Here is a 23458-nt window from a genome sequence, read left to right on the forward strand (position 1 = left end):
TGACTAAATCAGTAGTTCTCAATTCACTCCTAGCCTACCTTCAGCTGTTCCAGAGCTAACACACCTGAAACGTGTGAATTAACACAACAATAACACCGAGTTATGGGAAACTCAGGCTTTCTGAAGGCTTTGGCGCTTTCACCAAATTGTGCCAAAACACAACTTATTACTCTGAGATTTACTTTGTATATATATATATTTTAAATTTTACCCTCTTTTGTCCCCAATTTCATGGTTAAAGTCTTGTCTCATCGCTGCAACTCCCATACAGACTCGGGAGAGGTGAAGGTCGAGAGTCATGCGTCCTCCGAAACACAACCCAACCAAGATGCACTGCTTCTTGACACAATGTCCGCTTAACCTGGAAGCCAGCCACACCAATGTGTCAGAGGAAACACCGTACACCTGGCGACACCACCGTGTCAGTGTGCATGTGCCCGGCCCACCACAGGAGTCGCTAGAGTGCAATGGGACAAGGACATTCCTGCCAGCCAAACCCTCCATAACCCAGACAGCGCTGGGCCAATTGTAAGCCTACACGAAACACAACCCTTATTTTAAGTGTTTTTAAAATCCCCTATGGGAAAAATGAATGGTGGAAAAATTATTGGAACCATTTCCCTGTTTGACCGCTAGGTTTTATGGGTATTATGACACCTCCACTGTGGGGCTCTATTACACCTGGTAGGTCTACATCATCTTGTGGCATGAATGATAACGGCAATTATCACCAAGATATCACAATAGAGAGCAACAGTAACGGCATATTTTTGTAGGAAGTAACGGAGGCTTAATCCTTCATGGCTCGTTGGTCAAAGCATACTCTTGTAATCAGAATCAAACATCATTGGGAAAAACACATTCAATCACAATCAACAATGTAGTGCAGGACAGTATAGGTAAGACAGGTTTTGTATTTGAGTTTTTGGGGAGTTATTCCAAGCAGTGCTCTGTTCACTGTTATGTGTGATATCAGAGATTCCAGACCTCATTTGCTGTGAGGGCAGGGCATTGAGATGGAACCAGAGCCAGGTGCAGGCAGCAGAACATCCCCATTGTCCCTACCTCACAGTCAGCATGGCTCCACAGTGACCTGCAAAAAATGTACGGCATTTTATGAGGAGTTCATTGCATTGTCCCCTCTTCAAGCACAAGACCTCGAAATGCTAAGAAAAATGCAGAGCCAACAAAAAACCTGGCATGATGCTCGTAAGCTCCACATTACTGCAAGCACAGCAAAACAGGTCCCTGTGAGCCACACCACAGATCCCTCTAAGTTTCTGGCTGGAAAAAATCTAGCCCAAGTTCCAAGGGAACACTACAACTAAGCATGGGGGAGAAAAGGACCCACTTGCTCTTCAGCACATGCAACAGCAGAGTGAACATGCCATTGAAAGCAAAGGGCTAATGGTGTGCACTGAGGATCCATGGCTGGCAGCGAGCCCTGATGACATTTTAGACTAAATAGCACTGCTAGAAATCAAATGTCCAGTTATCCCTAGCAACACACCCAAGGAAGCGCTCACAGCCAAAAACCTTGACATTAGAGTGCAGGATGGACCATATGTATTGTACACAAAGGGTCCCAGAGGTTACTACATGCAAGTAAAGATGGGCATGTATTGTCTGGGGCTGCAGTCAGCCAAACTTGTTATGTGGGCCCAAACAGAGCACATTGAACTGGAGTTTCCATTTGACAAGGTCTTTGTCAACACCCACATCAGGAGGCTCAGGAGCTTCTACTTCCAACACATGCTGCCAAAGTTGGTAGATGACTTTATGAAGGGAAGGCTGCAGGTATGGAATTAATACCTGGACTGTAGGAAAGGCCAGACCTTCAGATGTAGTATTTCCCTACGCACCCCTAGCTTGTCCCTTTAGTTAGAATGTCCGACAGCTCATCAGTCAATCACCACTAACTTTCTATCCAATCAGAGACATTCTCTTTAGCCTGCTCGTTGTGTGTCCCGCCTCCAGCCTGTGAGTTTCAGTGAAGACAGAGAACGGATAGTTTGTGATTATCTACAGAAGAAATAAGAAGACAAGTTTCAGCATGTTTAACTGTATTTGTGCGTGCATCTTAAAGTAAATAAGAATATGTCATGTCTATCATTGTGTATGTATGCTGTCAGGGGGGATAAAGTCATCCGGTTTATTATAAAGTTGTCATATGTAATTGCTTATGCATCGTCATTGCTAGCAACTACGTTAGCTACTGAGCCAGGCTAACTATTTTCTATGCATCATGCACCCAGTGCATTGCAGTTATGTTTATGCTTGAGATATAAGATTGAGGTCCCTTTATTATCGTGGTCATAGTATGCCACGTTTGTTTACATTGTACAGCCTGCTGGTAACTGCAGCAGCTTATTGGAGATAGCAGGTTTAAGTTATGTTAGTGAGCGCTCTCGCTCTGTCCCACCATTTTCATGGTCAGTTATTGCACCTTCAAGTTGTCACGTGTCCTTGCGGGCCACTTTATAGTTTATACCATCTATGTTAGCATACTAGGGCTGTATTGTGTAGCGGTGTATAGACTGCAGCTGTATTCTGCTGCTGTAATTCATGCTATCCTACACTGCATCATCTTTTAGATGTAATAGGAGCCTAATACATAGAGTATATCATTTTAAGTTACTATTGTATTCATATCTGTGCGACGTCTTATTTCATTACGTTCCATTTATTGGTACTGTATTGTTTGACTCATTCACATTGTCATTTCAAAATGTATCTTCAACAATAAATTCAAATCTGTACAGTAATTGAAGTTCTGACTTAATAATATATTTAAAGCTTTGTCAGGGAGGTATTGTCACACAAGACATTTCATTTTCTCACAGTGAGATTTATTTGATTAACTACAGGTTTTCCCAAGTTGGTGAGAGCTGAACAGACAATTCATATTCTGTCCACTTCACAGAGATGGTCATCCTTGTTCCTCTTCCTCATAATCACAGGCAAGGTGTTGCAGAATCCGGAACACCTTCAGTCTCCCTATTGCCCTTTCCACGTGAATCTTGATTCTTGACATCCTCCTTGAACCTGACACCTCTGACCCACTGAGTTGACTTCTTCCCCTTGTGGATGATGGTACCAGGAAGACCACACATTTGGCTGAAAAATGAAGTTGAAGCTCCGATCTGCCATCACAGAGTCCTCTTGTTCCAGAAGGTCTATCAACCCAGAGTTCTTTGTCATGACCTTGTAACTTGCATGGCCACCCCAGACTCTAGACAGAAAGGTAATGGCTCCTGTGGGGCTGATGCCAACAAGAAACTCGATGGTGTTGTATGACTTATAGTGGGAATATGTTGCAGCTCTTGTGTGTAGACGTGTGGTCCTCTCTATGATGCACCTGACACGTCTCAACATGGATGTCTTGAAGAGGGGAGGTAGATTTCTTCTGAGCTCTTTCCTGGACGGCCAGTGGATAAGACACTGAAGTTCTTTTGCCATGACTTCCAACCACTCATAAAAGACGCGTGTCACTGTCCCAACACTAACATTGAAGCTAAATTCCAAGTCTTTGTGGGTAAGACCAAGACACAGCTTGTTCAGAAGGAGTGAGAATTGAGCATGAGATATCCCATGCTGTGGTAAGGTATGTCAGAAGGGTAAAAAACACACTGGCAGAAGGAAGACCGGTGTAGAATCTGGTGGCGTCTTCGTTGTTCAAAACACGTTCAGGTGGACTGGTTGTCATCTTTTCCTGCAGTTGACTTTCAAGGCATTTCACTTTTTCTTCGGGAGAAGACACTTTTCTCCTCAATTCCTTGTTGTCTTCCTGTAGCAGGTCCATGGAGAGATCTGTGTCCATGGAGAGATCTGTGCCCATGGAGAGATCTGTGCCCATGGAGAGATCTGTGCCCATGGAGAGATCTGTGTCCATGGAGAGATCTGTGCCCATGGAGAGATCTGTGTCCATGGAGAGATCTGTGTCCATGGAGAGATCTGTGCCCATGGAGAGATCTGTGTCCATGGAGAGATCTGTGCCCATGGAGAGATCTGTGCCCATGGAGAGATCTGTGCCCATGGACATCGAGTGTGGCTCTTGGTCTGTAGCCATTGGAGGTGCTTCAACCTCAGGTGTTTCATCCACCAGATCCCTGTTTTGCTTTCTCATGTACCTTTCCAGCTTTTGAGCACCATCAGTGGTCGGTCTGTTTGGAAATAAAGAGGGCGTATAGTTTGGATGGACTGGGTCTGTCGATGGCTCACCTAAAACAGAATAATTAAGGAAAAAAATCTTTGAATATGCTTAACTCCAATAATTTGTAGTCATTTCAACATGTAGATCCATTTAAAACTCTACTGTCTTTACTTTTTGTGGATCTAAAAACTGATAGTGGAAGTTCCTACAGGCATTTCCGACAGAAGGCTACATTGAATGTACAGAGAGCTATTGTTTGTTGGTAAAGATTAAACAAATAAAAACAAACAATGCATATAAAAACCTTGCACACAGTAATGGCACAGAGTTTTCATACTAAACCGTCTTTGGTAATGGGGTAAAATAGGTTAAGATAACATTTTGGGATTGATTACTCATGTCTGACTTTGACTTGACTCCACTGTCACACTGTCAACAACATCACATGATGTAAACAGAGACGACAGCAGAGGGTGTTCTGTGATGCTGACAGAGAATAAGCGTTTGAATAATTAAACAGAGTTGTGCATCTCCAACTTGAATCGTCCTCTTGTGGGTGATTTTTTTGTTAGAAAGTGCTTCACATGCTAAACTCTGGTTAGTTAGTATAGCAAGCAATGTAAGACGCAAGAAGCACTAGCCAAGGTTGCTAGCTAACGTTACTAATTAGCTTACGGTAGCTTGTCTAGCTAGTTAAATTAGCTATCAAGCCAGCTAAATGTAATATCTTTGGTGCATTTGCTAATAACGTTGACCTTTGTCTTACCAGCTAGGTAGATTTTAAATGAATTGTATACTCGTGAGTTTACCTGAAATGAAGTGAGTGCTGCAGATCCTGGTATGATTTTTGGGCTCCCAAGCCTCCCTTTGGGCTGCAGTGGCCCAAGCTCGCCGCCCTTCCTCTTTTTTGGAAATCTGAACATTTGAATCTTTGATAAGGCATTTGTGCCTGACCTCAAGCCACAAACAACAACAGAAAAGCAACTACCAAAGTTGGTTGGATCCATTTCAGGCTAGTATAAGAACAGTATTATTATTATTATTATTAGTAGTAGTAGTAGTAGTAACGGCAGTATTATTAGTCTAACAATAACACGTTTTCAGAGAAGAAGTCGTCAGGGGTCCCACAATTATTTAGAATTTACCCACCATTCCATTAAAATGGTTCTTTGTAGAACCTTAGAAAAGGGTTCTTTATAGCACCATAAAGGTTCCATTTAGAACCTTGTGAGCATGGTTCTTTATAGAACCTTCAAAAAATGGTTCTATATAGCACCAAAACAGGATTAGGCACTACATAGAACCATTCATTTTTTTGTGTAATGCAATGTAAAAGTGCTGTGTAGTCACAGCTATAATCAATAGCGGACCAGTACCAAGCCTGTGTCCTATAAGCGGGTAGTAGGGGTGAAGGATTTGGCCAGGTGTTAAGCCAGGGGGGATAGAGAGGCCTAGACCTGGTTACTGCTTGGATCTCACCTCAATCACACATTAGATTAGACACGGGTCTCTTATTATCCCAAAGGTCACCCAGTGTGTGTGTGTGTGTGTGTGTGTGTTATTCTGTGTGTGTTAACGTGTCTGTGCATGCATGAGTGTGTGAGTGCGAGGTCTCCACTCTATCCCTGTCCCAGTCCCAGCAGGATTGCTACCTATCCTGGGTGTCAGCCATCTGACAGGCAATTAGGGACTAAATGTCACCAGGAGCTAATACCAGCCAATGGAATGACAAGACACCATCTACTGTATATCTATCTATTCATCCCCCTCTCTCTCTCTCTCTCCCTACCTCCCTCCCTACTTTCATTGCTCAATCTCTCCTGCCTCCCTCCATCCCAAACAGAGGGAGGCCATTATTTTGCCATCCATCGCTCTATCCATCCCTCCCTCCCTCTCTGCCTCCCTCCCTCCTCCCCCTACCTTCCTCCCTCCATCCATCATCCAATCACATCCATACATCCATCTTTCCTTCTTCTCCTGGTTCTACCTATCCATCACAATCCTGGGATCACCCTGCTACAGATCACATAGAACAGGTGAACCAGATGTAATTCAAATAGATGTGCAGTTACAACATATCTAGTTTAAATTGGTCTGCGTGTCCAAAGCGATTCAGTAACACAGAGAGTCTACACTGTGTGGAGAGAGGAAGAGCGCGAGAGAAAGTGATACAGCGAAAGAACGAGTGAGTGGGAGAGAGAGAGAGAGATGGTATGATGAAGTAATTAACAGTAGCGAGTTCTGGTAAAGCAAGACTCCTTTCAGATTGGTTTCATTACTCCCCACAGAGATGGCCAGGGACTGACTGGACCACAGATGCACAGCTTCTCTGACTGAGGTTCTGTCTGCTAAGACATGGATAGAAATTGTTTGCTAAAAGACATTAAAGGCATATACATGGCATACAGAAGGTTTCATTCACTATTAATAACTGTGTACATTCTGATGTCTTACACACCATGAACACTGTTTCAGTCTGATTCACTAGGATGGATTAGTGTACATGACACATACAACACAGCTGAATAAACATAACACCAGCTCCTAAGTGGAATATAACCTCACACCCCCTCTAACTGTGTGAGTCATCTACAGAATGCCAGTCACGCGACTGACCGACGCACAGAAAACATATTTTCACGCTCTGCTTGATTATCGAGCGTGCACTTAAACCTCGGCTAAGATAAAAGCTTTAAAAGGAGTGTGTATGTGTGTGTGTGTGAGCGAGAGAGCAGAGAGGAAGAGGCAGAGAGGTGGCTCGTATTGCTGCAGTCTATCACACTGGCTGGGACAGTTGTGTAGAACGATCTGTAGGCTTACATTACAGCTAGGCTGGAGTATGAGCCAAAAAGCCATTTACCAGGTGTGCAAACAGTACACACACACACACACACACACACACACACACACACACACACACACACACACACACACACACACACACACACACACACACACACACACACACACACACACAGCAGCCCACACATAACAGCAGTAGTGAAGAGTAAACAAGCCAATATTGAATGTTGTGACAACAAAATAAATATGTGTGATTCAAACTGTATCTGCGTTCGATTGCACCAGTTGGTCGTAGAAAAAGGTAAACGTAGCTACGTCCGACGTTGTGATTAGAATTTACACCTTTTTGCACCAAACAAAAATAAGAATAGTAGTAGCTAAGTTCGGCGGAAGCAATGCGCATTCATGAGATTCGATTTTTCATAATGATGGTTGCTTGGCATCGCCCGTTACTAGGCTGTTTGCGAAGGTATGTCACTTCGGCCATCACTATGCATGCACGTGTTCTTGACCACAACTGGATGGCTCAATCCGTAATTACTGTGGGAATGAATAACTATTGATGCTTACTGACACTCCCAAAGTCATCCAACCATTTTAAATACCATAAAGCAATAGCCGTATGCGGTCAACTATCATTTCAGCTTCGTTACGATTGGGACGGCGTTATCGTGCTGCTTTGAGACATGCGCGGGGACTCGTCTTGATAAATCAATCAATCAATGTTTGATTTTTGTTTTCACAGAATCTCCGTTTGGATATTTGGTTATAATTAGCCTGGACATTTTTTTTGCCAAATTGAGGTGAGTGTTCATGTTGATAATCTTAAGTCTAGTTTACTCATCTGACAGACAGTGTTACCAGAACATTTTTCGAGCATGTTATGTAGCCTACACTAGCCTAGAATAACAGGGGGATTATTTTACTCTTCGGTCACGTAGTAGCCTAGGCTGTATCCCGACTATAATTTTGTTTCACTCAATCTCTGTCTGTTTATTCGGTTTGTTGATCTCGGGCTGGGCAAATCAGTGGAGGTGATATTAGTTTGCTGATATCTGATCAGCCACATTTATTATGCTATGATGGCTATTGTGTTGCTGTTGACTCGCGCATAGGCAACTCGAAAAGCCTGCAGAGGTTGTGAAATATGAACATGAGATTCACATCCTTTTGAAAATATAGATTGTTATTCTTTTCTGTGCATATCATGAAGGAAGATAGTCCCAATGTAATACCCTACATCTACTTCCTAATAGGTGTGGAATCTGCGGCCTGGCGTAGCTCATAGAAGGGCTTGCGCCCAGGCGGTGCAACAGGTATCATTTTTAGGTCCCGGCCAAGAGCACATTTTACCTTGGACGTAGAGTTACGACCAACTGCTGTAACTGGTCCCTGGGTATTATAAACATACCTATTTGCTTCTCTTTGCTTCCCAGAATCAAAGTCCAAATTCTATTTTTACTCAACTGCCCAACCCACAAACACTGTCAGTGTAAGAGGCTGTGAGCGAGTATGAGCATGCAAGTGTGTGCACCACAGTGAAAATGGAAATGTCAGGACGCGTTCTCGCACATCTTGCTTACTATTCAGCGCACAAGGGAGAGCAACGTTATATACACACCGGAGATCAGCTTGTGTTGTGTGCGTGCTTCTGCACATATGTGTGTGTGGTTGCGTGTGTGTGTGTGCCCTGGTGTCTGTCTTACAGATAATAGAACTCTCTTCTGCATCTCAGATTTAAGATGCCTGTATGACATTGATGTCATATTTAGAAAGGCAGAAGAATACGTGTCCCCACCATGTTTTATACACACCACTAGATAATGTCCTCCCTCTGAAATATAAAAAACAGATTGTTCTTTCTCCCTCTCTTATCTGGGAAGTCGACTATTCATCTCACTCACAGGACCCCCAAACACGCCTTTTGAAATGTGAGAGCAGGTTATATGCAGACAGTCCCTGATACACTGCTCTATTGAAGTGTGTGTGTGTGTGTGTGTGTGTGTGTGTGTGTGTGTGTGTGTGTGTGTGTGTGTGTGTGTGTGTGTGTGTGTGTGTGTCTCCACTGCTTTAGATTAGAACACACACAAGAAAAGCACTCTGCTACTGAAAAAAATATATATTTTCCCCAAACTTCATTATCATTCTCACTGAGGAGCGAGTTTGGAGAGGGAGAGAAGATCAAAGCCGAGCAGGCACTAGCGATCGCCGCCGGCACTCTCTGTTTCTCTACTCCCAGACACAGAGGTGAAGGACACACTCACACTATCCCTCCCTCTCTTCGTCATCCTTCCATCCTAGACCTGGGCATTGTTGTGTGTTTTGTCCACTTTCCTTCATCCCACAGTCCACCCCTCTCACACCCTCTCTCTCTTTTATTACCTGGTTGTTCTACCTTTATCAGGATTGGGGGATCTCACTAAGGCCTTGTTAAGAGTTGACACTTCTGGCACGTTTGAAACCTGAATGAGAGAGAGGAAGAAAGAGAAAGAGAGAGACCCTAAGGAGGAAATGAGCATCCCGGTTCTTTTCCTGTGTTTCACCTTCTACCGCCCTTTGCCGCAACGTGAAAATAATAATGCGTGTTCAGTTCCTCTCTGTTGTGGTCCATGAATAAGAAAGAAATCCATTCTCATACGCCTCACCTTGACCACCAGCAGACCTCACAGCTGGTGGAGAAAGGAGGATAGAGAGATAGAGAAAGAGAGAAATATGTCTCTCGGGGGAGGTCACTGCTCCTTCATCTAGCAGTGGGCTGGCATACACAGACAGGACAATGACAGTAGATAATCAGTGGACTGATCTGTTATAACACGCAGGGAAGAATAGGTGGAAAGAAACAGAGCTACTGACAATAGAGGCTTGGCTACACACACTCTAAAAAATATTTCTATATGGTGCCAAATACGTTTTTTTGGGCTTCCATAGCAGATCCATTTTTGGTGCTATATAGAACCGTTTTTAGAAGGTTCTATGAAGAACCATGTTCATAAGGTTCTAAATGGAACGTTTATGGTGCTATAAAGAACATGTTCATAAGGTTCTACAAATAACCATTAAAAAGTGTTCTATATAGCACCAAAGAAGGGTTCTACTATGGTTACAACACTTGGTGGTATATATAACCCTTTTAATGGTTATTTATAAAACTTTTGTCACGACTTTACTTTCAATAATCTGATGACTGCTATCTCTAATTAACTAACTATGTTTAATTGTTACCCAATTATATTAATAATGTAACAATTAACTCATTAGGATTTGGGGCACCACGGAATAGGTTGTTTAAAGAGTTACCAGCTCCCGAATAAAACTCTAGAAGGTATATATATCTATTGCATCGATAAACAGTCATCTTATTAATCATAAATCATAAATAATCATATCATTATTCATAAACATCATATCATTATTCATAAACATATCATCATTCTGACCAGTCGTAACCTTCTTGGATTTGCAAAAACTATAACTATAAATAATACCACAGAATAAACATATACACTTAACTTCTTTGGGGTAAGGGGCAGTATTTTCACGTCCGGATGAAAAGCATGCCCAGAGTAAACGGCCTACTACAAAGCCATAAAAGCTAGAATATGCATAGTATCAGTAGATTTGGATAGAAAACACTCTGAAGTTTCTAAAACTGTTTGAATGATGTCTGTGAGTATAACAGAACTCATATGGCAGGCAAAAAGCTGAGAAAAAATCCAACCAGGAAGTGGGAAATCTGAGGTTGGTTGATTTTCGACTCAGCTCTTATTGAAGATACAGTGAGATATTGGTAATGTTGCACTTCCTAAGGCTTCCACTAGATGTCAACAGTCTTTAGAACCTTGTCTGATTCTTCTACTGTGAATGAGAGGGGAATGAGTCAGAGGTCTGCCAGCAGCCACGAGCTGACCATGCGCGTTCACATGAGAGTTAGCTCCCGTTCCATTTGCTTTTCTGAAAACAAAGGAATTCTCCGGTTGGAACATTATTGAAGAATTATGTTAAAAACATCCTAAAGATTGATTCAATACTTCGTTTGTCATGTTTTTACGGATTGTAATATTACTTTTTTAACTTTTCGTCCGTACTTTGCGCTGGACTTGCCCGAGCGTCGTGAGTTTGGAAAGTGTACTGAACGCAAGAACAACAAGGTTGAATTTGGACATAAATGATGGACATTATCGAACAAAACAAACATTTATTGTGGAACTGGGATTCCTGGGAGTGCATTCTGATGAAGATCATCAAAGGTAAGTGAATGTTTATAATGTTATTTCTGACTTATGTTGACTGCACAATATGGCGGATGTATTTGTCTTTTGATTGGGCTAATCGTTTGGTTTGCTTTCGTCGTAAAGCCTTTTTGAAATCGGACACTGTGGCTGGATTTACAACAAGTGTATGTTTAAAATGGTCTAAAATACTTGTATGTTTGAGGAATTTTAATGATGGGATTTCTGTTGTTTTGAATTTGGCACCCTGCAGTTTCACTGGCTGTTGAAGAGGTGGGACGCTACCATCTCACGTACCCTAGAGAGGTTAATACATGAGACAAAGGTCCCTAGCGGACTGACACAATATGGTGGCTTTTTACATAATGACATGGAGAGGGAGAGAGAGAGAAAAATACACTTAACGTAGATATATTTTCAAAACTAGTCTCACAGTAATCAAATACTTTGCACACAAACCGCCACCCATTTGGAATAAGAAATCATGAATGTATTTACAAGTGTAGTCTACAAAGACCCTTTTGAAGAACCATACAGTTTAAAAAAAATTCTGCTTAGCCCTATTATATTGTTATTATTGTGTTAATTGACAAGTTTAATCAGGTGTGCTGCGGCTCTGGAACTGCTGGGGGTCCCTGTGGAGAATTGAGAACCACTGATTTAGTCAACTGTTCTATATTGAAACAAGGCCTTATGTGAGTCTTTCACAAGACACTGTTACTGGCTATAGTCATATTTAACATGTAATGATATAACACAACATATTAGATACACTGGAATGACACTCACTCACTGTTGCACAAAAAGAGCTGTGCACAAACCACGGCCAAAAATATTTGAATGGGTCGCCAATAGGGTTGCAAAGGGTCAGAAAACTTTCCGGTAAATTTCCTGAAATTTTCCATGGGAAGTTAAGCCTGGGAATTTGGGGAATTTTGCTTAAATTCCTCAAAAAAGTTAGCTTATAACAGTGAACCTTTTTTGTGGGATACACATAAGGCAATTCTAGGTCTTGTGGCATATTTTGGTTAAACTATCCCCAATTCAATGGAATTGCAACCCTTTGGATGCACAGTGCTTTCTTCCATCACGTGCAGTGCACTCCTCCATCACATGTACAGCTGATTCTCAAGGTCTTGCACACCAATGAGATGCTATTGAGCACACCCTACTACACTGTCTAAGCCAAGGACTACATGCTTTCTGGTAAGTTTTGATTACAATACTGGGTGGGGTGAATATATTTTATATGACATACATTATTTTTTGTTAACTAGTAAATAGTAGCCTACAGGAAAGTGTGTTTAAATCATTTCTAATGTAGTTTTTGCTACCATGTGGGTTTTTGCTTGCTTGAGCCAGCTAACTGAGGAGTGTTAATTCACCTGTTTGCATACATGTTTCATATTAAGACATTTATCTTAAAAAGGACTTGTTTAATCTAACTGCTTAACTATTTATCTGTACATGGAATTGTAGATACATTTTATTTGTACTACTTTTTTTTCTAATCTTTACAGGAAAATGCCACGGACACTATCTGATGTGTGGAGACATTTCACTGCAGCTAATGTAGAAGAAAAAGCTGTGTACATACTGTGCCAAATCATATGTGAAGAATGCAACAAAGATACAGAATCATCTGGCCAAGTGCATAAAGTTCCCTCAGCGCTCACAACAAGCAACCTCTGACAAAAGTCCATCTACTTCTATTCGAGGTGAAAATGATAAATCAAACACCTTATTGAGAGCAACAGCTCATGGTCCTCCTGGAATCAGAAGTTTTTTTGACTCAATGGAGGTACGTAGTCAGATAAATGCTGATGAATGTCTTGCTCGAGCTGTGTATGCAACTGGTTCACCTCTGATGCTCACAGGCAATGTGTATTGGAAGAGATATCTGAATGTTCTTCGCCCAGCATACACCCCTCCAACCAGACATGCTTTATCTACTAATTTGCTGGATGCAGATTTCAACAGTTAGTGAAGGTCAAGCAAATCATAGAGAAAGCAAACTGTATTGCAATCATCTCTGATGGGTGGTCGAATGTTCATGGGCAAATAATAATTAACTACATCATCTCCACCCCTCAACCAGTATTCTACAAGAGCACAGACACAAGGGACAACAGACACACCGGTCTCTACATTGGAGATGAGCTGAAGGCAGTCATCAATGACCTTAGACCACAGAAGGTATTTGCACTGGTGACAGACAATGCTGCGAACATGAAGGCTGCTTGGTCTAAAGTGGAGGAGTCCTAACCTCACATCACACCCATTGGCTGTGCTGCTCATGCATTGAATCTGCTCCTCAGGGACATCATGGCACTGAAAACAATGGATACCCTCTACAAGAGAGCCAAGGAAATGTTTAGCTATGTGAAGGGTCATCAAGTTATAGCAGCAATCTACCTCACCAAGCAAAGTGAGAAGCATAAGAGCATCACATTGATGCTGCCCAGCAACACCCATTGGGGTGGTGTTGTCATCATGTTTGACTGTCTCCTGGAGGGGAAGGAGTCTCTCCAAGAAATGGCCATATCACAGTCTGCCGATGTGGACAGCCCCATCAATAGGATCTTCCTGGATGATGTATTTTGGGAGAGAGTGGTAAGCAGCCTGAAACTCCTGAAACCTATAGCAGTAGCCATTGCACAGATTGAGGGAGGCAATGCTATCCTGTCTGATGTTTAAACTCTGCTTGCAGATGTAAGAGAAGAAATCCTTACTGCCCTGCCCATATCACTGTTGCCCAAGCAGAGGAAACTGCAGTTCTGAAACACATCAACAAGTGTGAAGACTTTTGCCTGAAGCCCATACGTGCCGCAGCGTACATGTTGGATCCCAAGTATGCTGGCAAGAGCATCCTGTCTGGTGCAGAGATCAACAAGGCCTATGGTGTCATCACTACCGTGTCTCGCCACCTTGGCCTGGATGAGGGCAAGGTTCTTGGCAGTCTGGCAAAGTACACTTCCAAGCAAGGGCTTTGGGATGGAGATGCAATATAGCAGTCGTGCCAACATATCTCATCAGCCACCTGGTGGAAGGGACTTTGTGGATCTGAGGCTCTTTCCCCTGTTGCCTCCATCAACCTCCAAATCCCACCAACATCAGCCACCTTAGAGCGCAACTGGTCCTTGTTTGGGAACACACACACCAAAGCACGTAACAGGCTGACCAATACAAGGGTTGAAAAATTGGTGGCCATCTGGGCAAATTTGAGGCTTTTTGAGCCTGACAACGAGCCATCCTCAACAAGGTTGGAAAGTGACAGTGAAGATGAGGCCTCAGAGTCTGATGTTCAAAAGGTGGACATTGAGGAGGTCTAGGGAGAAGACATGGATGCCTGAGAGGAAGACAACCAAAGCTTTAGTTTCTAGACTATCATTTTACAGATGTATGTTGAAAACGTTTTTGGGAGTTGCGATGGATCATTGGGGATCATTCAATATTCCCTTTCTTTTGTTGTTCAGTGAAAACATCCCATGTGAAGAGTCAACTAATTTAATTAGTTAAATTCGTAACTAAATATTTTTTTAAATATCTATTGGAAGGATTTAATCATTTGCAATGATGTCTACTTATGATAAGGTAAAAGGTTTATGTTTCTGTCTCCACATGATATCGTAAATATATCCAATGCAAAAAACATCTACATTTAAATGGTATTAATATGAATTTGCATATATTTCCGTTAATTCCTATATATTCCCATTAATTCCCATATATTCCCACGGAGAGTTTACACCTCTGAATATTTCCCAAAATGTGCAAACCTAGTCGCCGCCCCTATATTTTAATTATCACTAAAATATGAAAGAACCCTTTTCTGAACTGCAAAGAACCATGGAAGGGCTAAAATTGGGATTTGAGTCATTATAGTTCCACATATAAATATCCCCCTTACCAAAGAACCTTTGAGGAACCCTCTTTTCTAAGTGTGTAGAGTCTAACAGGCAGACACGACTTACGCGCTAAACCCCTGCTCCCTATTCACACAATACCCTTCCATTTCCTCCACTCCCTCTATAGATGTGACTCAGAAAACCCATCGGCAGTCTCTCAATTCAAACCAACCCTGTAACTGTGAGCAAAAATAAGAGAAAAGAAGAAAATCGATGGCAGATAATAGAAAAAATAACACTGGGTACACTTAGAAAAAAAAGTGCTAAGTAGAACCATAAAGGGTTCTGGTAAGATCTCTTAAAAGATAAAAGGGTCCTCGTGAGAACCATTTACAGGGGGTTCTAACTAGCACCAAAAAGGGTTCCACAATGGGGACAAACCAAAGAATACAAATGTTTTTCTAATTACTGTGGTAATGAATATCACTGAATGGTGAAAATATTGGAAAAAGTAGGCTAATGCAATTGAAGACATGTATCAAATTGTTGAGGACAGAAACTTCCAAAGTCATCCAGTCCGTTTGGATATTGGTTATAGGTTACAATTAGGCTGGGGAAATGCTAATGATAATCTTGTCTAGTTGACTCAATTATTAGCACTGATCAGAACGTTTTAGAGTTACGACCAACTGGTGTAACTGGTCCCTGGGTATTATAAACATACCTTATAGATTGTTATTATTTTCTATTGGGATAATGATGAAGATACTCTCAATGTAAGACCCTACACCTGCTTGCTAATAATGCGGTGACAGCGGTTCCACACGTTCCCGTGACACAAGTTGTGTGGGAAAAATATTATATTAAAATGTTATTCTGCTATATTCCATTATATTCTTACTATAAAATATATGTGTGTTGACTGTGATCAAGGAAGTGATCTTTGACCTCGAACACAGACAGGGCTGGATGTGTGTAGGTCATTTTCTCTCTCCTCTCTCTCCTCTCCCTCAATAGGATCTTCCTGGATGATGTATTTTGGGAGAGAGTGGTAAGCAGCCTGAAACTCTCTCTCTCTCTCTCTCTCTCTCTCTCTCTCTCTCTCTCTCTCTCTCTCTCTCTCTCTCTCTCTCTCTCTCTCTCTCTCTCTCTCTCTCTCTCTCTCTCTCTCTCTCTCTCTCTCTACATCTCTTTCATGCACACTCTTTCTCTCTACATCTCTTTCATGCACACTCTTTCTCTCTCTCCAGAATAATCTCAAGCAGGTGGATTAGGGAGTCCTAAAAAGGGGAATCTCCAGAGGCTACTTAGAGCTGGGAAGCCTACACTGCCAGGGAGAGGAGAGCCTCACGCAAGGGGGATTCAATAATGAGAATTATGGACCAGAACATGGGAGGAGACCAGGGGGAGTAGAATCACTCTCCAATTGGGTAAGGGTTATCTATTTTATATTTTTGCTTAGGGGAGGGTTGTATGTTTTTTTTATTGGGCACAGGGGAGGGTAGTGTGTTTTTTACCTGGTTTACATTCACCCTTTGTATTTTTTACTATATAATTTATTCCATCCAAGCCAAATTTCCTCATCTGCTTGCGTGCGCCTCCCCTATATCAAGGTGCTCTATGCTTTTCCGTGCTAACTACACCACAGGTCAATAGTCTACCAGTCTAAATGTCTATCCTGGCTTCTATCCATCATTTTCGATATAAGCGAAGAGGCCAGGTGCATCATTGCGCATGAAAGAACAATGAGACATGGAGCTCAGAAATCTCCTCCATTGATCTTTTATAAGGACAATACAAGTATCCCACCCAGACTAGCGTACAACACCACCATTGTATTACTGCTTTCCGTGCTACAAGAAGCTGTAAAATGCAGTGAAAAGGTCATTTGAAAAACGGCGCAAAAGCACTGTGATTTGAAAATGTAATTCCATTTGGATCAGTTGTGGGCCTACTCTCAACAGTTTATAAGGTCTAGAAAGGCACAGTATCAGGCCAGACTGGTTGTACTTCTCATACTGATATGCGCTGTCTGCTGCAGATCTTCATTCTCCCGAGTCGTCCTATAATATTGTGGCCACATATGCTCCTAGCAGGCCCAGTTATTCAGGAAAGCTTAACACACGCCCTGCCTCCTCCACGATCCGAGCGGCTATTCCTTGCGTACCTAGAACCTAACGCTTCAAAATAACCGTAATATTTATAATTTAACTTTTAAAACAGATGACCTTTTGTGTGTGGCATGAACACAACCAGTCACAATGTTTTAGTCTGATGAGGCTACTTCAAAAGTCTCTTGTAGGCTATTCGCGCACGGTCATCCAAAATATAATTCCAGCATCCAGACTGTGCAGTGGGCCATTTGATGAATGGAAAGGGAAATATCTACAGTTGAAGTCGGAAGTTTACATACACTTAGGTTGGACTCATTAAAACTCGTTTTTCAACCACTTCACAAATTTCTTGTAAACAAACTGTAGTTTTGTCAAGTCGGGTTGGACATCTACTTTGTGCATGACACAAGTAACTTTTCCAACAATTGTTAACAGACAGATTATTTCACTTATAATTCACGGGTATCACAATTCCAGTGGGTCAGAAGTTTACAATTGACTGTGCCTTTAAACAGCTTGGAAAAGTCCTGAAAATGATATCATGGCTTTAGAAGCTTCTGATAGGCTAATTTACATCATTTGAGTCAATTGGAGGTGTACCTGTGGATGTAGTTCAAGGCCTACCTTCAAACTCAGTGCCTCTTTGCTTGACATCATGGGAAAATCAAAAGAAATCAGCCAAGACCTCAGAAAAATATTGTAGACCTCCACAAGTCTGGTTCATCCTTGGGAGCAATTTCCAAACGCCTGAAGGTACCACGTTCATCTGTACAAACAATAGTACGCAAGTATGAACACCATGGGACCACGCAGCCATCATACCACTCAGGAAGAAGACGCGGGATGGTCATAATGATCATCGTTATGTTTGGAGGAAAAAGGGGGAGGCTTGGAAACCGAAGAACACCATCCCAACCGTGAAGCACGGGGTTGGCAGAATTATGTTGTGTGGGTGCTTTGCTGCAGGAGGGACTGGTGCACTTCACAAAATAGATGGCATTATGAGGGAGGAAAATTATGTGGATATTTTGAAGCAACATCTCAAGACATCAGTCAGGAAGTTAAAGCTTGGTCGCAAATGTGTCTTCCAAATGGACAATGACCCCAAGCATGCTTCCAAAGTTGTGTCAAAATGGCTTAAGGACAACAAAGTCAAGGTATTGGAGTGGCCATCACAAAGCCCTGAATCTTATAGAAAATGTGTGGGCAGAACTGAAAAACCGTGTGCGAGCGAGGAGGCCCACAAACCTGACTCAGTTACACCAGCTCTGTCAGGAGAAATGGGCCAAAAATCACCCTACTTATTGTGGGAAGCTTGTGGAAGGCTACCCGATACATTCGACCCAAGTTAAACAATTTAAAGGCAATGCTACCAAATACTAATTGAGTGTATGTAAACGTATGACCCACTGGGAATGTGATGAAAGAAATAAAACCTGAAATAAATAATTATCTCTACTATTATTCTGACATTTCACATTCTTAAAATAAAGTGGTGACCTAACTGACCTAACACAGGGAATTTTTACTAGGATTAAATGTCAGGAATTGTGAAAAACTGAGTTTAAATGTATTTGGCTAAGGTGTATGTAAACTTCCGACTTCAACTGTATTACAAAACACCAAAAAGTGTCATGTCATTGTCAAGCCAAGCAAACAATACTGGGTAGGCCTACAAGGTAGGGAGGAATGTAGACATATTTTCTGTTTTTTGAGATTAACATTGTTTATTTGATTGTAGTGTTGAAAACGCAAACCATGATGTTGAAGCGCCCGAATCGGTATGCTTTGCTTATTGGTTATGTGGCGCATTGGCACAGAAACCTGTTGGTGGAAACGTCATTTCATATATTTGATATGATTATTAAAAAAATGTTATCTGATTTCTACCTAGCTGATCAATGTCTGCAGCCAGCTCTGATCAAAGTGTAATGAAACAGGCAGGGAGAGTTAGCTTGTCAGCAAACCCTCATCCTTCTGGCCCGTATAGACATTTACCTTTCAGTCATTTAGCAGACAGTCTTATCCAGAGCAACTTACAGTAGTGAGAGCATACATTTTTACGGTGGTCCCACATGGGAATCGCACCCACTATCCTGGCGTTGCAAACGCAATGCTCTACCAACTCAGCCACCTGTGTGACAATTGAGCCTATGTGTGGCAACGACTGTGCAAAGTCGATATTCACGTTTATTTGTGGTCATAAACATTATTTTAAGTTAATTCTATGAGGCGGGAAGGTGTGCAATTTTTTTTACAGTACAGAGGAAGGATCATGTGAAAATATGTTTTACATTGGGGAGGAGATTTTTTTTATGACACCTCGAGTTAGACCAACAAATGAAATCTAACTACAGTCTGTTCAGTTTTCCCCTATATTAGTTTAGCAGTGGTGCATCGCCATGCGCAATTTATTTTTATTTTTTTTACCGTGGATGCGCTTTTAAGATCAGAGTGACACGTTACAACATCAGATTGTCCAAGAAACCTCCAAGGTAACTAGCTAGCTAGCTAGCTAGCTTGTAATCCTAGAAGTGGCAGACAACCACCCGCGCTGCTAAAAAAATCCTAGGGGAAACACTGCTGTTTGAATTTATCTTCAATATATCTACTAGCCTAATATATTCACACTCCCAGTCTATAAAAAAAGTAGTAAACCAATATAACCGTCTTGCTAAAAGGTGCTAGAACAAAGTTCTCATTTGACCGAGTTAAATGTGCTGTATTTTTTCTTATACTGCAGTGAAAAACCGCAAACATTTTTAGACTTTCCAGAGAAAAGTGACCCTAGAGTGTGGAATCATTCGGAGCGGTGAAGTTTACTGTGACACCCTGCTACATGTGAGGCCTTGGCAGCACCCAAACACTTGATTGATGAGAAATTGGCGCTGAATTTAATGCCTCTCCAAGTGGGCCAGAAACAGACTCACTGCGCGTGCTTCTGTGCATGGCGTCAGCATGGGAGAAAAATATGGCCGCAAATTGAAAGTGGAAGAAAAAATGTGTGTACCTTGAACTTTCCCCAAATTCATTTTGTAAATACAATTTGCAGGATGCTTGCACTGCAGAAAGAAATAGGTTCCCAGTTATAGAAAAAATTTATTAAAAAAACAAGAGCGGGGACTTTCTCTATGACAGATGTTAAGTGGAGCAAGGCTGATTTTCCCTTTTAGTTCCACCTGGTCCTGTCCCAGACGTCTCCGGATGTACCTGTCTGTATAACCTGAGGATACAGCTTTATTTACCCTGTCAACCTCTCTCTCTGAATCAAACACCCAAACTCCACTAGCTCTCTCTGCTCTGCTGAGCCAAACGCTATTTACCCATTCAGTGAAGATGTTCATTGTATTTCCAGTGATGTGGGCAAAATTAGTTTTTTATATAAGTTTGTATTTTACCTTGACTAGGCAGAGAGCAGAGTGTTGTCTGTAGTTCAGTTGTAAAGTTACTGATGGTAAAGTTACTTGGTTTGAACCCAAGTTATCTGCGTGAGACAAGACTGGGTTAGCATGTTGAGCTAAAGCCTAGGCATTAACTTGGGGAGCAAATACAATACTTTAGGTCTCAGGACATTGGAAGACAGAGAGAGACCGAGAGTGAGAGATAGACAGAGAGAAAATTAGACAGAGAACGAGCCAGACATAACCAGACAGAGAGAAGGAAACCAACAGAGACAACACAGACAACCAGGGTGCTGATGGGAAAAATAATCCTGCAGTTGTATGAGGATGTGGAATGAGGAAGTACCCCCCAGCGGGCGGAACTTTGGGAGAGAATAAATGCCAGCGTTCCAAACAGACCCGGACCAGTATTAATCTCCTTGATAGCCTTGGAGCCCAGCGCGCATTAGAGGAAATAGCGTGCTAAGCCACAGAGCCATTCAATCTTCCCCTGGCCGGTCCCTCTGAGCTGCCTGCTACAAAGCCAAGACGACCAAGGCCCAGTGCAATAAGGAGTGATGGAGTGGGGCCCTAGCTACACAGCAAAAAACCCATCCACTGAACACGTTTACATCTTAATCAGATCACACAATATAGCAGGTGTTGAAACAGGAAGGGGGAGCTAGAGGGGGACGCGATTAACTGTGACACATGAAGGGAGAGGGGGTTAGAGGGAGGGGGAGAGACAGGGAAAGAGAGAGAAGCAGAGAGAGCGAGGTAGAGCGAGGGGAGAGACAGAGGGCATTTTACGTTGTCACTGCTTTAGAGGCTGCTTATCGATGTTTAAAAAGGCTCTAGATCAGATTTCCAGGCTTTAATTCGAGCAGCATTGATTCAAGGTTGGATGCACACCATACCGGGTATTTGATGGTACTGAAATAATGGAAAATGTGTTCAAAGCCGTTGTAAAGAGGATTACAGTTTTTCTCCCTTATCAGAGGGGTGACATTGTTTTAAAAGCCCAACTCCAAAGGGTCAGGGGGGTTATGGCAATGCTAGGTTTACTGATTTTGCAAAACTGACCAATACCTGACTGGGTATTGAACCTGGGTCGTCTGCATGGCTCAAATCCATGTTAGCCAGCGAGCTAAAGTCTATATATGAGCTCTGGGTGTTAGCAAGGTCCTTCAAATCTCAGGCAAGGTCTGTGTTGTTCACCGAACCACCTACAGTACATATGCAAAGTACTACCTAACCTCCCTAAAACACCCTACAAGGCAGGATGAGATTGATTTCCTCTTTAGTTAACAGGTCGAGTTACGCTCTGCAGCCATGGGTCTCAGCTCGGAGTAAAATTGAAATCTCATGTTTTCCTAATATTATCCAGACAAAGTCATCCATCTTTTAATCTGTTCTGAAGTGCGGTAGGGGCAGTATCAGCCAGGTTCCAACAACACACTGCACTCTCAAGGTTTTACTATAAGTATGACAGATGAAGAGTCCTGCAGTACTGTACTTTACACACATATGCCACTAGGAGAAGAATGCAGGGGGAGGGGAGAGGAGAGGAGAGGAGAAAAGAGAAGATGAGAAAAGAGGAGCGAACAAAACAGATGAGTACAGAACAGAACAGATAAGAACAGAACAGATGAGAACAGAACAGATGAGAACAGAACAGATGAGAACAGAACAGATGAGAAGAGAACAGATGAGAAGAGAACAGCAGAGATGAGAACTGATAAGAACAGATGAAAACAGATGAGAACACATGAGAAAAGAACAGATGAGAAGAGAACAAAACAGATGAGTACAGAACAGAACAGATAAGAACAGAACAGATGAGAACAGAACAGATAAGAGAACAGATGAGAAGAGAACAGATGAAAACAGAACAGATGAGAAGAGAACAGATGAGATGAGAACTGATAAGAACAGATGAAAACACATGAGAAAATAACAGATGAGAACAGACCAGATGAGAACAGAACAGATGAGAAGATGACATTACAGATGAGAAGATAACAGAACAAAACAAAACAGTTAAAACTATTTGTTATACAATTCAAAAAGCACAGGAGGGATGTGTGTCCTCTATGAGGGAAGACTACAGTAGTCCTGTCAGGGATATCTCTATGCTGTGTGTGAGTCAGCCTGATGCTTGTTAGCCTCAGGGGTGTAAAGAGGAGTCAGAGTTCAAGAGAGATGTCATAAAGAGGGATCAGAGGTCAAACAGAGTGGTGAGAGGTCATGAGGGAGGGTCAGAGAGAGTCAGCGCTAATGGACCAAAGCCTCAGCCACACTGAAACACACACACACACACACACACACACACACACACACACACACACACACACACACACACACACACACACACACACACACACACACACACACACACACACACACACATCACTGAAGGTGACACTCATGCCAGTATGCCAGTATGCTCTGTGTGTGTCCCAGTGCACACATGAAAATGGGTGTGTGTGTGTTTGCGTATATGTCACTGCCTTCACCATAGCTGCCTGACCCCACCACCACCATAGCTGCCTGACCCCACCACTACCATAGCTGCCTGACCCCACCACTACCATAGCTGCCTGACCCCACCACTACCATAGCTGCCTGACCCCACCACCACAATAGCTGCCTGACCCCACCACTACCATAGCTGCCTGACCCCACCACCACAATAGCTGCCTGACCCCACCACTACCATAGCTGCCTGACCCCACCACTACCATAGCTGCCTGACCCCACCACTACCATAGCTGCCTGACCCCACCACTACCATAGCTGCCTGACCCCACCACTACCATAGCTGCCTGACCCCACCACTACCATAGCTGCCTGACCCCACCACTACCATAGCTGCCTGACCCCACCACTACCATATCTGCCTGACCTCACCACTACCATAGCTGCTTGACCC

The 23458-nt window shown here is 42.5% G+C and overlaps 1 protein-coding gene and 1 long non-coding RNA gene across 2 annotated transcripts in view; both read right to left on the reverse strand.

The window, feature by feature from the left end:
* Nucleotides 1-23458, reverse strand: part of LOC139580836 (carbonic anhydrase-related protein 10-like) — a gene marked incomplete in the record, with an annotated part of 315977 nt that overhangs the window by 114308 nt on the left and 178211 nt on the right.
* On the reverse strand, nt 2831-5050 carry LOC139580838 (uncharacterized). Its single transcript, XR_011676105.1, has 2 exons — nt 4963-5050; nt 2831-4221 (listed from the first exon to the last, which is right to left on the reverse strand). It is a non-coding gene; the product is annotated as an uncharacterized lncRNA (long non-coding RNA).

This window comes from Salvelinus alpinus, chromosome 7 (genome assembly GCF_045679555.1).
Source record: "Salvelinus alpinus chromosome 7, SLU_Salpinus.1, whole genome shotgun sequence".
Taxonomy (NCBI): Eukaryota; Metazoa; Chordata; class Actinopteri; order Salmoniformes; family Salmonidae; genus Salvelinus; species Salvelinus alpinus.